Source organism: Mus caroli, unplaced genomic scaffold, assembly GCF_978045245.1.
Source record: "Mus caroli unplaced genomic scaffold, Mus_caroli_1 scaffold_6, whole genome shotgun sequence".
Taxonomy (NCBI): Eukaryota; Metazoa; Chordata; class Mammalia; order Rodentia; family Muridae; genus Mus; species Mus caroli.
In genome coordinates, this window is record NW_028227261.1 from 121,474,406 (window position 1) to 121,487,936 (window position 13,531).

General features: G+C 44.8%; 1 pseudogene; it reads left to right on the forward strand.

Moving 5' to 3' along the window:
• The first annotated feature begins 11,975 nt into the window (after positions 1-11,975).
• LOC110292454 (transcription factor BTF3 pseudogene) lies at positions 11,976-12,357 on the forward strand (annotated as a pseudogene).
• Positions 12,358-13,531: the final 1,174 nt, after the last annotated feature.

The following is a 13,531-nucleotide window of genomic DNA, read 5'->3' on the forward strand; positions in this document are numbered from 1 at the left end:
AAACTTAAAAGGGGAGGGAGTGCTCACCGCGTCTGTGGGCACAGGTTCGAGCTCTGGATCTTGGTTGATTTGCTAACAACAGTCATCCTAACACCCTTGTCGCACAGACAGCTCTGCTCCGTGCAGGTACTCAGCTGTGAATTTTAGACACTCCTCAGTTGGAGAAACTGGGGTCAGCAAGATTGGGGGCGGGGGGGGGATCTGCATGGCCAGAGAGCAGCCTCTCAACTCCTTATCATGGGAAAGAGTTACTGGGGTGGCGGGCGGGGGCGGGGGGAGGCGCAGAAGAGGCTAACCCTGATCCAGAAAAACAGACCCATGATGAAAACCACCAGAGGAATGGCCAAGAATGGGGCCCAGAGAGGTGGCTGATGGGAAAGGAGAACGCAAAGGAAGAAGCCCAGGCTCAGAGATGGAAAAGGACAGACCCATAGCTTGGAAGCCAGTAGGAAGGATGGAGGCAGGGGGCGTGGGCTGAGGTAGGAGGCAGAAAGGAAGAATGAGGAAATTTTCCATGAAAGGGGCAGACTCCCCGACAGCAGCTCAGCGCGGGGGACCACCAAAGATCAGAAAATTAGCGGCAGGCTTTGTAAAGCAGCTGCTGGACAGAGTAACTGCTTGGTATGAGTGGATTGCCCCAGGATTCGGGAAGGCTGTCAGGTTAACAGAAGGCGTGTGGTGTATAGAAACATGTGTGTTGTGTGTGACTATGTGAGGGAGACCATGTACACTGTGTGTTTGTGACTAGAACCACGTGGGTGCTCTGTGTGTACGAATGAGTATATGTGTTTGTGTGTGATCAAGACTTCTAAGAAGGGTCCCAAGGCTGAGAACAAAGGGGTGACCCTGTGCTGGGCTTCCTAGCCTCGAACAGCTTTGCTTTAGTGAGCACACACGCTTTGGCTGTGTTCATCTCTTCTCAGGTTAACTCCTCATGGGGCACATTTTAAAGAAATGATGTTCACTCCAAGTGTCAGAATTGAGCTTTTCCTAGTATCGCACAGTGTCAAGGGAGACTCCGGGTCTTCTTAGGATCAGCAGAAGCTGGTGCAGCCAGCCTGCTGAGTGGGGTCCTAGAGTGTGGACACCATTCTGAGGAGACAGCTTCCTGCAATACTTTTCCTTTAGTGTGAGTGACTCACACCCCTGAGACACCTTTGTAAAATGCCTTTGTAAAATGAGCTGTTGGGGCTGTTTTCTAGCATGTTCTCAGTGGGAGAGTGTCCCACAGGCCAGCGCTGCTTTATCTCTTTAAAGAATCACTGTGATCTAAGCCCCTCTTCAAGGTTCACGATGCCCATCTGAATCAAAAAGATTCTAGAATTCTGTTGTGAAGACATCTATTTAAATGTCTCACAACTCCCTTGGACTCCATATCTCCTTCTCATGCCACTCCTGATCACATTTCCCAAAATCAGAGTTCAGAAATGCAGCTGGATCAAGTGGGTTCTGAGGTCAGGCCTGTACTCCTAGATACATAACCAAGATAAGTTTGGACTGTGCTTCCTGGATGAGTAGGACAGACCGTCACCGAGATCCCGGTTTCCCAGAGTAGCAGTCTCCACTGAAGGGCTAGACATTGATTATATAGTTCTTATTGTTAGCTTCTTTCTGAAAATAAAAAGCCAACACTTAAACTAGTATGCCTACTTACAATACTGCCTCTGTGTGTGTGTGTGTGTGTGTGTGTGTGAGAGAGAGAGAGAGAGAGAGAGAGAGAGAGAGAGAGAGAGAGAGAGAGAGAGAGGTTAGATGTACAGAGGTACCGTTTCCAGAAACTGTTACCAGTAACATTACATGGCCAAAATATATTTAAAGACCACTGACCTAAACAATTGATCTCACATACTCAAGACCCTGCAAATAAACAAACGAATCAACAAAGACGTTATATATTTATATTCCAAAGCATTCCTTCGCAGAACCCTGGAGAGGCAAGGGCACCCATTTTACACTGGGTGTTTCTGTCTGTCTGTTCTTTCTCCTTCTTCATGCCCAGCAGCCCTTATGCCTCAGCTTGGGGGATCAGGGTCTTTACATCTGTCCAAATCAGACTTACTAGGAGTGGGGATTTTCTTAATACAACAATTTTCAGTGCAAACGCTGGGCCTGATCAGGATTTCTTGGAAATGGCTGCAGCCGCATTCACTGCTGCCCCACGTGTGTTGCTGATAACAAGCAGATGCGCTAGAGTTCAAAACAGTAACACAAAACCCATGAATACGATCAAGCTCATCCCTGATAAATAATTTTAAAGATGACCGCCTCAATCACATTTCACCTATTTCTGTCTTGCTAGGCTTCCAGCTCGGGGCCTCACGCGCTCAGCTGGCACCCTGCCGCTGTGCAATACTTCAACGTGGCATGTTCTGTTCATAGTTCACAGTAAGTCCTTATATACAGTTTCCCCTACAGCTCTTGACTGAAATCCTCAGCCAACCTCTGTGTTCCCTGCAGGGTATAACCTGGCAGAAGTAAAGCAGCAAAATCAAGAAACACAGAGAGATTTTCACCCACCGCATCTGAGCCGTTTACCAAAATGCTCTGAATGCACACGAGTGTCAGAATCAAGTCTCACTACAGCATGGCCCTGTGCTCAGTGCCATGGCGGGATGTCAGCACTTTGGGAAGGTGGAGGTCCCTCTAGCTGGGGCATCATAATAGGACATTTAAGGAGGTAACTACTAGCTCCTCTGGGGAAACCTACCTGAAATACCCTTCCTCCCTCCTCACCCAGCAAGCCTACCTTGGCTTGGATGTTTCCAGGAGCCCTGTCCATCTCTTCCTCCTGGGCTTTCTGCTCTCCACGAGAGCCATCAGGCAAAACAAGACCAAAGCGAGTCTCATCAAATAAGGCATTCTGCACACGTCTATGATGCAACATGTAGCTGTGCAGGGACTTTTAATGGGGAAGATGCCCCCTGGCTTAACCATGGAGCCTGTCTCCAGCCTCTGGTCAGCGCTTTTCTGAGAGGCTGTAAGGGCATGGTTGGCAAGGCTGAGATTCCCAACCTCCTAACTGATACTGATGCCTGCCTAGCCCCTAGCCCCCACACACCTGACCATGACACAAACGCGGGCTCTGTCCTCCCCTCTGCTTAGAGATTGGCCATTAGTCAAGAAGTCAGTCCTCATGAAATACTGGGGTTCCTCTGAACCCTAGAACAGCTTTGGCTAAAGCTGTTACGTAAAAAAATATTTTAAATCTCTTGTACATGCCAGCTTTTTGCTGAGATCATTAATCCACCTCTCTGGCTGCATAAAACCGGTCTGTCACAGCCAGCAGCAACTCAGCTTGATTCTGAGTGGATTTGCATGTGTTGAGGGAAAGCTATGAAAAACCACTCATGTTTTCTAGAGAGTTCTTTGACCTAAGAGAATATGTTTTACCTCTGGCCGAGGATAATGGCTTTTACCTCAAATACATGTCTCTTTTTTTTCCAGAAAAAAAAAATCAAAGACACTCGTTTTGATTTTGAAAAGTAGCCTGAAAAAGGAAACGTCGTGATTGTGTAACCTCTTTTTCCTATCATGAGCTCTGAATTAACTTTGCTCTTTGAACTTGAAGTGTGTAACGTCAACCATCATCAATTAGGCTGGATTTTTATCCTGTGAAATGGAATTGTGCACACTAGAAGTACAGAGCTATATGAGGCCATGCTTAGCCTGATGAACAATACGTTGTATTTTAAAATCGCTTAAAGCTTGGTTACTGTGTACAGGAAAGGAAGAGTTAGATGTGGGAGAAACAGGCCTGAGGGTGGAGGTTACATGGAAAGAAACAAAATTGGATGTTTTCTTCTATGAAGAAGGCGGAATCAAAATCAGGGAAGAGGATATATTGTCTCTCATTTTGTAAGGATTCTTAATTTGAATCCGTTGGAGGCCAGGATAACAAAAAAGGATGCTGTGAGATTGGGTCAATCCCAAAGATGCAAGGAGCAAGACCACCACCCACCCAAACCATCATGGCCAAATTTAACTGAAGCAGGATTTCCAATTGGGAAGCAAATAGACAGAATCACAAGAGAAGCATGACACATCACTTCTGACTAGGTTGTCATGATGACAGGTGGTTACAATACCTTTTTGAAACAAAGGTAGGGTTGTAAGATGGTCTTAAGAACGTTTTGAAACAGAGACATGCTTGCAGTTTTTTTGTGACAAGTAACACAGATCCATTTGTAGTTAAAGTCACAGGTGGTGCAAATCCTAGAGAAGCCAAGGATTCATTTCTAAAAGCTTAATTTGGCTTTATGATAAGATGACTTTGAAGCCTAAGATGGGGGCAGGTGGGCTCATTATTATCCTTTTGTCTTAAATATCCTTGTCAAATCCCTGATAAAGTTTTGGCATTCTTTATCTAGGAGAAAACAAAAATTATAATGTATGGTTCATTCATAAATTATACCTGTTTGGTTAGCATAGAAAGATCCATTTTTAAGGTGGTATAATCTTGGTATGCCAGTAGGTACTAGAGGTATCCATTTTGTCCCCTTTGCCAGGGAGTTTTCTTTACTATCCCAGCCTGCTGTTGAGGATAAAGGGCTATGTATCCTCTTCTGTAACTACTTCCTGCTGAAATTAGAGCAGGAAGCTCAGGAAGGTTGCAATGTTAGCTAAAGGCCAGGAGGGATTAGTGCAATGGGGTATTTATCAGAAGCATTTGGTTTGCTGACCCAGCTAAAGAGACAGGAAGAATCACTACGACTGGACTGGTTTATACCAGTGTTCAGCAAGGCCAGGGCTTCCCAGTTTTGAAGGACTACCTGGAGCTGGAGTAGTGTAGCTCATCTTAGGAGCAATTGTAGTCTGCACCTGATTTCTGGATGGTGTCTACCAGCCGAGTGGAGCTCTGCTGAGACAGATATAGAGCAGGGCCAGAAGTTAAAGAACTTAAAGAAAATGTTTACAACTGGAGCTTCCCCCTTGGGAATGAGCAATAGGCAGGTAAGCTTAGGCTGTTGACTGACAGGAGCATATATCTGGAGTCTGCCTGGCCCATGAGAGGTGGATCTAGGTCTTCTGACTTTTTTGACTCCCTGAAGCTACAACATTATCATTGTTTGTAGCCTGCACTGAAATCCAATCTGTAGAAAACACAGCTAACAGATGTCCATAAAATTCACTTTTCCAGTGAGTCTGGAAAAGACTCACACCTTTGACTTGTAGCAAAGCTATGATTTTAGGTTAAAAAGCATAAACATTTTATTTTTTCCCTGTCTGGAGGACTGGATATATACAGATTGGACAGTGATTTTTTTAGCATGATAAGAAGCATATTTAAGAAAGTACCCAAGGAGCTAAAGGGATCTGCAACCCTATAGGTAGAACAACATTATGAACTAACCAGTATCCCTGAGCTCTTGACTCTAGCTGCATATGTATCAAAAGATGGCCTAGTCAGCCATCACTGGAAAGAGAGGCCCATTGGACTTGCAAGCTTTATATGCCTCAGTACAGGGGAACGCCAGGGCCAAAAAGTGGGAGTGGGTGGGAGGGTATGGGGGACTTTTGGGATAGCATTGGAAATGTAAATGAGAAAATACCTAATAAAAAGTATAAAAAAAAGAAGAAGCATATTTAAGTGTATATTCAAAGACAACCAGAGGAAATTTAAAATCTTGAGCTTGTAGCTGACGACAGGACTTTACCGAGGCTATATGAATAGTTTATCAGAACTCCATTGATTAATATTAAAGTTTTGAATTTTTGAAATCTTAGTATAACAATGGCATAGAGTAATCTGTATTTATAGAGCTTAAATTAGTTTTTAGACCTTCATAATTTTTAAGCTTTTATATTCTTAGATGGTTATAATTTAAATTATTTTTAGACCTTTATAATTCACATAAACTTTAAACTTTTTTATTCAGTTATTTACCATTAGACATAAGTTGTTGGTTACTAAAAATTGTCTTTGCAAAACAAGTCCCCTTTAAATCGTAAAAGTTGTTTATCCTTCAATATGAAGTCTGTTAGTAAGGCAAATCTGTCTGTAAATTTGCCTTTTTCATCAGGTTAACTAATAGCGCTAAAAAAGCTGATTTTTTTTAAGACCCGATTTTTTACATATGAAATGCACTGACTGGCCAGGCTAAATTGATAAAGCCACAGTTAGCTGTTAAAACCATCAGAGATCTGAGAAGGATAAATCATAGCAGGAAGTATAGTCCAAATAGCCTCTGTATCAATTAAAATGACAGACTTCCCACCAACTGAGCGTTTACCCTGGGCTCCTGTGGTCTCTGCGGCTTCATTGGTAGCAACGGTCATTGGTCTTCAGCTGTCACACAGGGCAATATTGTATTTTTCAGTTGCTCTACAGGACAGCATAGGCCTCTGGCTGCCAGACCCTGAAGGTCCAAGAGATTTTCCTGTGGAAGAGAAACTTGGAAAAAACTGACCCACGGTGACAAGGCAGAGCAGGGCAGCCAATGCAGTAGTGTCCCCAGCTTGAGCAAAGCCTGGTGGTAGTGGCCATTTTCCCCAGTGGTTTAGCATCACCACAACCCAGGTGGAATCGTCTCTGCCCCCACTGTCTTCTCAGGAGACCTTAGGCTGCCGCTAGGATCAGGCATCTCTGTCTATCGTAAAAAGCTTTTTTTCCTGTTAAACATTTGAAATGCCATAGTCAGCAGAGCTCTGAAGAGTTTTGAGGGTCATCTACTAAGAATACCTAATTTTAAATAAACTCCACTTGCTTTTAGTTGTTTGTTTTAGGTTTAACCTTGAAAACATATACAGGAGGCTAAGTAAAACTTATCAAAATAAAGCTTTAAATCATCAATACAGTCCATGGAGAGACTGGCAACTTTACTTTCCTGGTCCTTTCATAGAATATTGTAGTTTCTTGTATGACTCAGTTTATCAAGGTCGCTAAAGCTTAAGAAAGTTAGGTAGACAAACTTCATTCAGTCAGCCCCTGTTAGCCCGAGTGGACCTTAGGTAAGGAGAGACACCCTATAGGATCTATGTCAGACTGCCACGTCATAAAAACAGGGATATCCCAGTTTCTAGTGTTTGGTATTTGGTGTTTAAAGTTGTGGCCCTTGCTCTAGTTGGCCAGCAATTATACTGGGTATCTGGGATTCCAGTAGCCCTGAGCTTTTCTCAAGGTGAGTCTTTAAACACAGAAACCATGTTTTGGGTTGGCATAACTTAGTTCACAAGAACAGTGTTCCCTACAAGTGGAGCTTCCAGGGTTAAAAAGCATGTTTGGCACATCTGGAGACTTGCCCAGAAATACTGACTTTGATGGACTAAATCTTTGTTTTTGATTTGTCATGTGGTGCTATGTGCTGAGTTTTACAGCCTGAAAGGAAAGGTTACCTACATATAAATTTTTAGCCAGTAACCCTGTGTTATAAGTTTTAAGTCAATTTTTCTTACAGATTCTACATATTTTTAACCTTACCCAATAAACATAAATCCTGAAGTACAGAAACTAACCATAAAAGTCTTAACAAACTGTGAGATAAGGTTTCATCTTAGAGAAGTTTGAGACAGATGGAATCAATATTCTAATTTTTCAGCCACTTTGCCTTGCTATTTTTTTTTCTTTCTCTCTCTCTTACAAAGTCATGTGGCTCACCTGACAGAAGACAGAAACTTTAGAACTCCAGAATCAACTTTTCAATTCAGCAGAACAGCGCACGCACGCGCACACACACACACACACACACACACACACACACACACACTATTTATACCCAAAAGACATTTGAATCCTGCTGAACTGAATCCAGTGGCCAGAAAGCTCAGAGGCAAGGAATTTTCAGCCAGGCTATCAAAGCAGCCTTGGCCAGCAGCAGCAGATTTGTGCCTTGGGTTGGGAGGAGGACTTGCACAAATTGTCCCAGCCCAGAGGCGTAGGCGCAGCTGCAGCTAGAGCTTGGACTGGCTCCTAAATTCTCCTGTAACTGGAGAAGATTCTGCGAGAACAAAAAATACATACAAGATACAGAGACAACAAACATGAGACCAATACAACACCAGGGACAATGACAGATCCCAATTCAAAGATTCACCAGTTCGACCATAGAAATCTTAAGAACTAGGCGGATTTTCCGCAATTGCCTTCTAGCACAAGCCAGGCACTTGGAACCCACTAGAAGTGCCGGGTTTCCCCCAGTTACTAGGCCAGGCCTCTCAGATTTCCATCTCAGCCCCAGGAACGCCTGATGTCCGTGCTAGGCCTATCCCGTGCTTGGCTCCTGGTATCACGGAAGGTCCTTAGTGTTCCTCTGCTCTGGTGTGCAGCCTAAGCATTGAACCCCTGCCGCAGGTGCTCAGATGCCAGACCTCTCCAATTTCTTGGCTCCCAGTCTCACCAGGGCATCCCCAGGGTCCCAAGGAGGGTCAGAAAAACAAACAAACAAACAAACAAACAAACAAACTGACAACAAAAAACTTGTGGCTCTGTCCAAACTCCCAAGTAACAAGCTGGGTAACTGTGACTTCTTGATCATTGCCCTGGACTAAGGAATATTGGATTTTATCAGAATTCCCCAGATTGGGATCCCACAGAACCAGATGTCAGAATATCACCGATTTACTAGAGGAGGCCTTCATAAACCCATGCTTGACACTTTTTTTTTAAACAGTTCCATGTGAGGTTTATTGAGAGAGAGGGGGGCAAAGTGGTGGTGGAAAGAGAAGGGAGAGAGAAAGAGGAGAGGAGGGGAGGGGAGGGGAGGGGAGGGGAGGGGAGGAGAAGGAGAAGGAGAAGGAGAAGAGAAGAGAAGAGAAGAGAAGAGAAGAGAAGAGAAGAGAAGAGAAGAGAAGAGAAGAGAAGAGAAGAGAAGAGAAGAGAAGAGAAGAGAAGAGGAGTTGACACTCTTTGATACAGCCACTTGGGCAGTTCACCATACCAAAGGCATGCACATCCTAGGTGTGTCTCCAAGGTGTGCACATTGAAGGGAGCACGTCTTCGGTCCCAGAGAGCTGGAGGGGAGGGTCTGGCTTCTCAATTTCTAAGTTTGTATCTTCATCTCACTAGAGTCTCCAAATGTTATTCCCAAAGATTCAAGGAGAAAGACCATCGACCCAAATGATCATGGCCAAAATAATTAAAGCAATATTTTTGGGTTTTGTTTTGTTTTTATGGACAGGGTTTCTCTGTGTAACAAGCTGTGGCTGTCCTGGACTCACATTGTAGACTAAGCTTGGCTTTGAACCCACAGAGATCCACCTGCCTCTTCTCCCAAGTGCTGGGATTAAAGGGTCACCCCAACTGGTAAACAATATTTTTTGTTCATATACACACCCTCCCCCTAAAGCAGGATTCAAGAGGTTAGCATTGGACATGGGCAAGATAAGGGTTTTTACAGCTCAGGGGTAGGTAGGGGGCTTCCAAATGAGGGGACTTGGATGACAAATAGGCAGAGTTACAGGAGCAGCATGATGAGTTGGTCATGACAGCAGGTGCTTGCAATAAACTTTTGAAACAAAGGTAGGGTTGCAAGATTGTCATAACACCTTTTAGAAACAAAACACTGGTTGCTGTTTCCTGGAACAGACAGTACAGGACCATTTGCAGGGTTTCAGGTGGGGCACAGCCCAATCCTTGACAGACTTAATAATAAACAGGAACGAGTCTAGTTTGTCTTTACTTGTAAGATGGCTTTCAAGCCCAAGATGGAGGCAAGCTTGCTCATGAGATACATAGCACCGGACTCTACACTACACTGCTGCCTAGGCCTGCAGTGTCCTTTCCCCCTCACAGACACCGACAAGCACCTTCTGGAATGTTAGACATGCATCTGGGGTGCCAGGCAGACAGACACCCAGCGCCAAGCATTTCAGCAAGGCAAGTTTAACTTTTGCATAGAGAAGGCTGCACTGCTGTGAAAATCCAGCAAGCAAGTGGGAGGTCTGGTGTGGTTTATTCCTAATACATGGGCCCTGGGTCTCACCTGATTAGTGAGAGCCTGGCCTTATGCCATTAGAGAATACAGAGGGACTGTTTCTAGGGGAAAAAATGAAACTTTTAAGTGAATGCCTTTGTTTCAGGAGCTGCTCATGCAGGAGAGACAGTTACCAAATGGTGTCTTCTCTAAGGGGAGTTCTCCCTTTCTTATTTAACCCTCAGATTAAAAGACAATATATCACATTTACTGTGTACCTCCACACAAGAACATTTTCTGTGACTCTAGTGAACACAGTCTCAGGTGCCAGGGTTACTCATCATGGGGAGTGAATTTACATCAGAGGCGGCATTGGTGACCATTCTGTCCCCACCTGCTTCCCTGTCTTCTGTTGGAGGTCAGGGATCCTGACTGCAGATTGTAAACCTTTATCACCACCATCACACACCTTTTCTCAGAGAACTGTTTAAGAAAGGACCCCAGACTCTGCCACATGGGCCCTGATTCCTCTCTTCAGGACCCCTGTCATACCGTCTGTCTATGGTGCTGGGGACCAGACTCTCTTCAGAGCCCCTACTGTGCTGTTACCTGTCATTAATAACTTTTGTCATCAACTCCATAAAACCCCCAAAAATCTATCCTGGTGTACTTGAACCCAAATGTTAGACCTCTCTGATGAGGAATCTCCACAAGAGAAGGCGAAAAGGAGGAAGCCGGAAGTAAGTCAGGACTGCCATGCAGTGAGCATTTGGTGCTTCCGCAGATGATAGAAAGACAGGAAAAATGATGGGGGTGTGGGTGGGAAAGCTCGAGAAAAGTCTGGCTTGCCTGTCCGTTGGTGGAGTGAGAAAACTTCAGAGACACTGGTAAAGCCCAAAGCTTTCACTTAGGGACAAGAGGTGCTTCCCAAAGATGTCTCCCCAAGGACAGGGAAGTCACTGCAGATATGGGACCAGTGTGCTCTCTAACCTTGAGTTTCTAGAAGCAGGCAAGCGTCGCACCTGAGCAATGACCCCATGAATCCACTTACACCCGCTTACGGAATGAAGGCCTCTACCTTTTAACCTTTTATGCTTCACTCGCTGGGTAACGAAAGGGGAAGGGCTTTCTTTGCCACCTTACAGATAGAACGTTTGGGTATGTCCTCTTCTTTCCCTGGTACCCTTTCTAAGAACCTCTGAAATGTGGTTCCAATTTCTTCACAGTTTTGCCAAAAGTCATCTGGCTTTTTTCTAATTTATAAGTATTTTTGCCTGCATGTATGAATATGCACACTGTTTATGCTTTGTGCCCAAGGAGGTCAGAAAAGGGCATCAGATGCCCTGGAACTGGAGTTAGAGACAGTTATTACCTGAGTACTGAGAACCATACACAGGTTCTCGGCCAGAGCAACAAGTTCTCGTTCTCTCTCTCCCCCCCTCCCCCTCCCCCTCTCTCTCCAAACCCAGTCCCTACTTTTAAGATAAGGTTTTACTTTATAGCACAAACAGGCCTCAACTTCCCAAGTGCTAGGATCACAGGTCGTACAACTTATCTGGAGTTTGTCTAGTTATGGGTGCCCTAGCTTGGCTTGTGGCACCTTAGTGTGGTTTTGGGGTACAGCTTTCCCAACAGCTACTGACGTCGAGCTTCCCTTTACATGCACATAGGCCATCCGGATATTTCTGGAGAGATGTCTATTCAAATCTGTTCGGTTTGCTTTGTTCCACTTCCTTCTCTGCAGCGTCTCATCTGGCTCGTGCTAGTTTCAATCTCACTACATAGTCAAGGACTTCAAAACTTCCAGTCCTCCTCTGTCTCTATCTCCCACATCCTGGACTTACAAGTGTGTGCCCCCATGCCCAGCTTCAAATCTGTTGTCCATGTTAAATAAAGCTATCTCTTTTTAGTATTGAATTGTATTAGGTTTCTAGCTGCCATCTTGCATCTCTGTGTGTGTGCCTTATCTCAGCTGGTCTGCCTGAGTGCCCAAGACCCCCTGAGCGAGTGTGAACCTTAGTTCCCCTCTCGGCCCCATTTCTACTCCGACAAGATGAAAGAAAGCTCGCCAAACTTCAGGCACAAGTGCGCATTGGTAGGAAAGGAACTGCTCGTGGAAACAAGAAGGTGGTTCACAGAACAGCCACAGCAGACAATAAAAGACTGCAGCTCTCCTTAGAGAAGTTAGGGGTAAACACCATCTCTGGTATTGAAGAGGTGAACATGTTTACAAACCAAGGAACAGGGATCCATTTTAACAACCCTAAAGTTCAGGCATCCCTGGCAGCAAACACCTTCACCATTACAGGCCACGCTGAGACGAAGCAGCTGACAGCCATGCTTCCCAGCATCTGAAACCAGCTGGGTGCAGACGGTCTGACTAGTTTAAGCTCTGCCCAAACAGTCTGCGGATGGAAAAGCACCACTTGCTCCAGGAGAGGAGGAGGAGGATGCAGTGCCAGATCTGGTGGAGAAGTTGGATGAGGCTTCTAAGAACGAGGCAAACTGAATTGAAGCAACTTCTGAAGAAGGCGACCCTTGCAGAAGTTACAGGAGCTGCTATTTTATATCATGACTGCTTTTTAAATTTTTTTTTGTTTACTATGGAGCTGATACAATCTAGATCTCTAATATTTTTAAGCCCAAGCCCACTGAACACTGCTGCTCTTTTCAGTTTTTGCTTATACTTAATTCATTTTTTGCAGCAAATTAAGCTGAAGAAGCCTGGGAAAGGCTGGAAAAGGTTAATAAAATTCTTTGCCTAGTTAAAAATAATAATAATTTATTAGGTTTTTGTTGTTGTTTGAGACAGGGTCTCACGACGCAGCCCTGGCTAGCTTGAACTTGCTATGTAGACTAGGCTGTCAGAAATTCACAATGACCCACCTGCCTCCTGATTACAGGTATGTGCCACCATGCCCTGCTGCCACTTTCTTGATAGAGGAGAGGCAGAAGGCAGAAGCAGGTATACTTAAGACTGATTGTTTGTATTAAAAAAAAAAATGGCACAAGACTGGAGGAGATCCAGAGGTAACTGCAAATTAGCCAGTGACTACTGAAAGTGGTGGTGAAAACCACAAAGAAAAATGGAAAGATCCAGACATGGTACTCAAATATGGACACGGAGTAAGACTGGATAGCAAATACAACCACCTCTGGTTAAAAATGAGGTCTGAGTGCAGTCACTGGTTTTATTGGGCAGCTCAGACAAGTTCTGAAAACGCCTGTTCGAAAGGTACTCAGCTTTTGGGTTGAACAGCTTCCTGCCAGTTTCAATGGCTCGGGTGAGTATCATTACTCTTGGCCAGCCAGTGTAGCACAGCTGGAATGCTCTAACTGAAATCCTCGTTTAGAGGGAAGAATGGGGAGAGGGCAGGGGGCATGTAAGACTCAGGAAGGAAAGGAAACCTGCAAGGGTAAGGAAGCTCCCAAAACACGTTTCACAAGCCGCATCCCAAAGAAGCACCACCCACTCAGGGAGAGACTCTAATAGGCTGAGCTGCCTGTCAGTCATGCAGCAGAGCCGCTGTTCCCTGAGTCATCGCCCTGGCTGAGGTAGGCTTTTCCCAGATGACACCACCTTCAATTCACTCACGCTCCTGTTGTAAGTAACCCCAATAAACTCACTGGTCCACTACCATAGCCTTGGGTGAACTGGTTTTTGGACTGGGGGTAATGCCCTG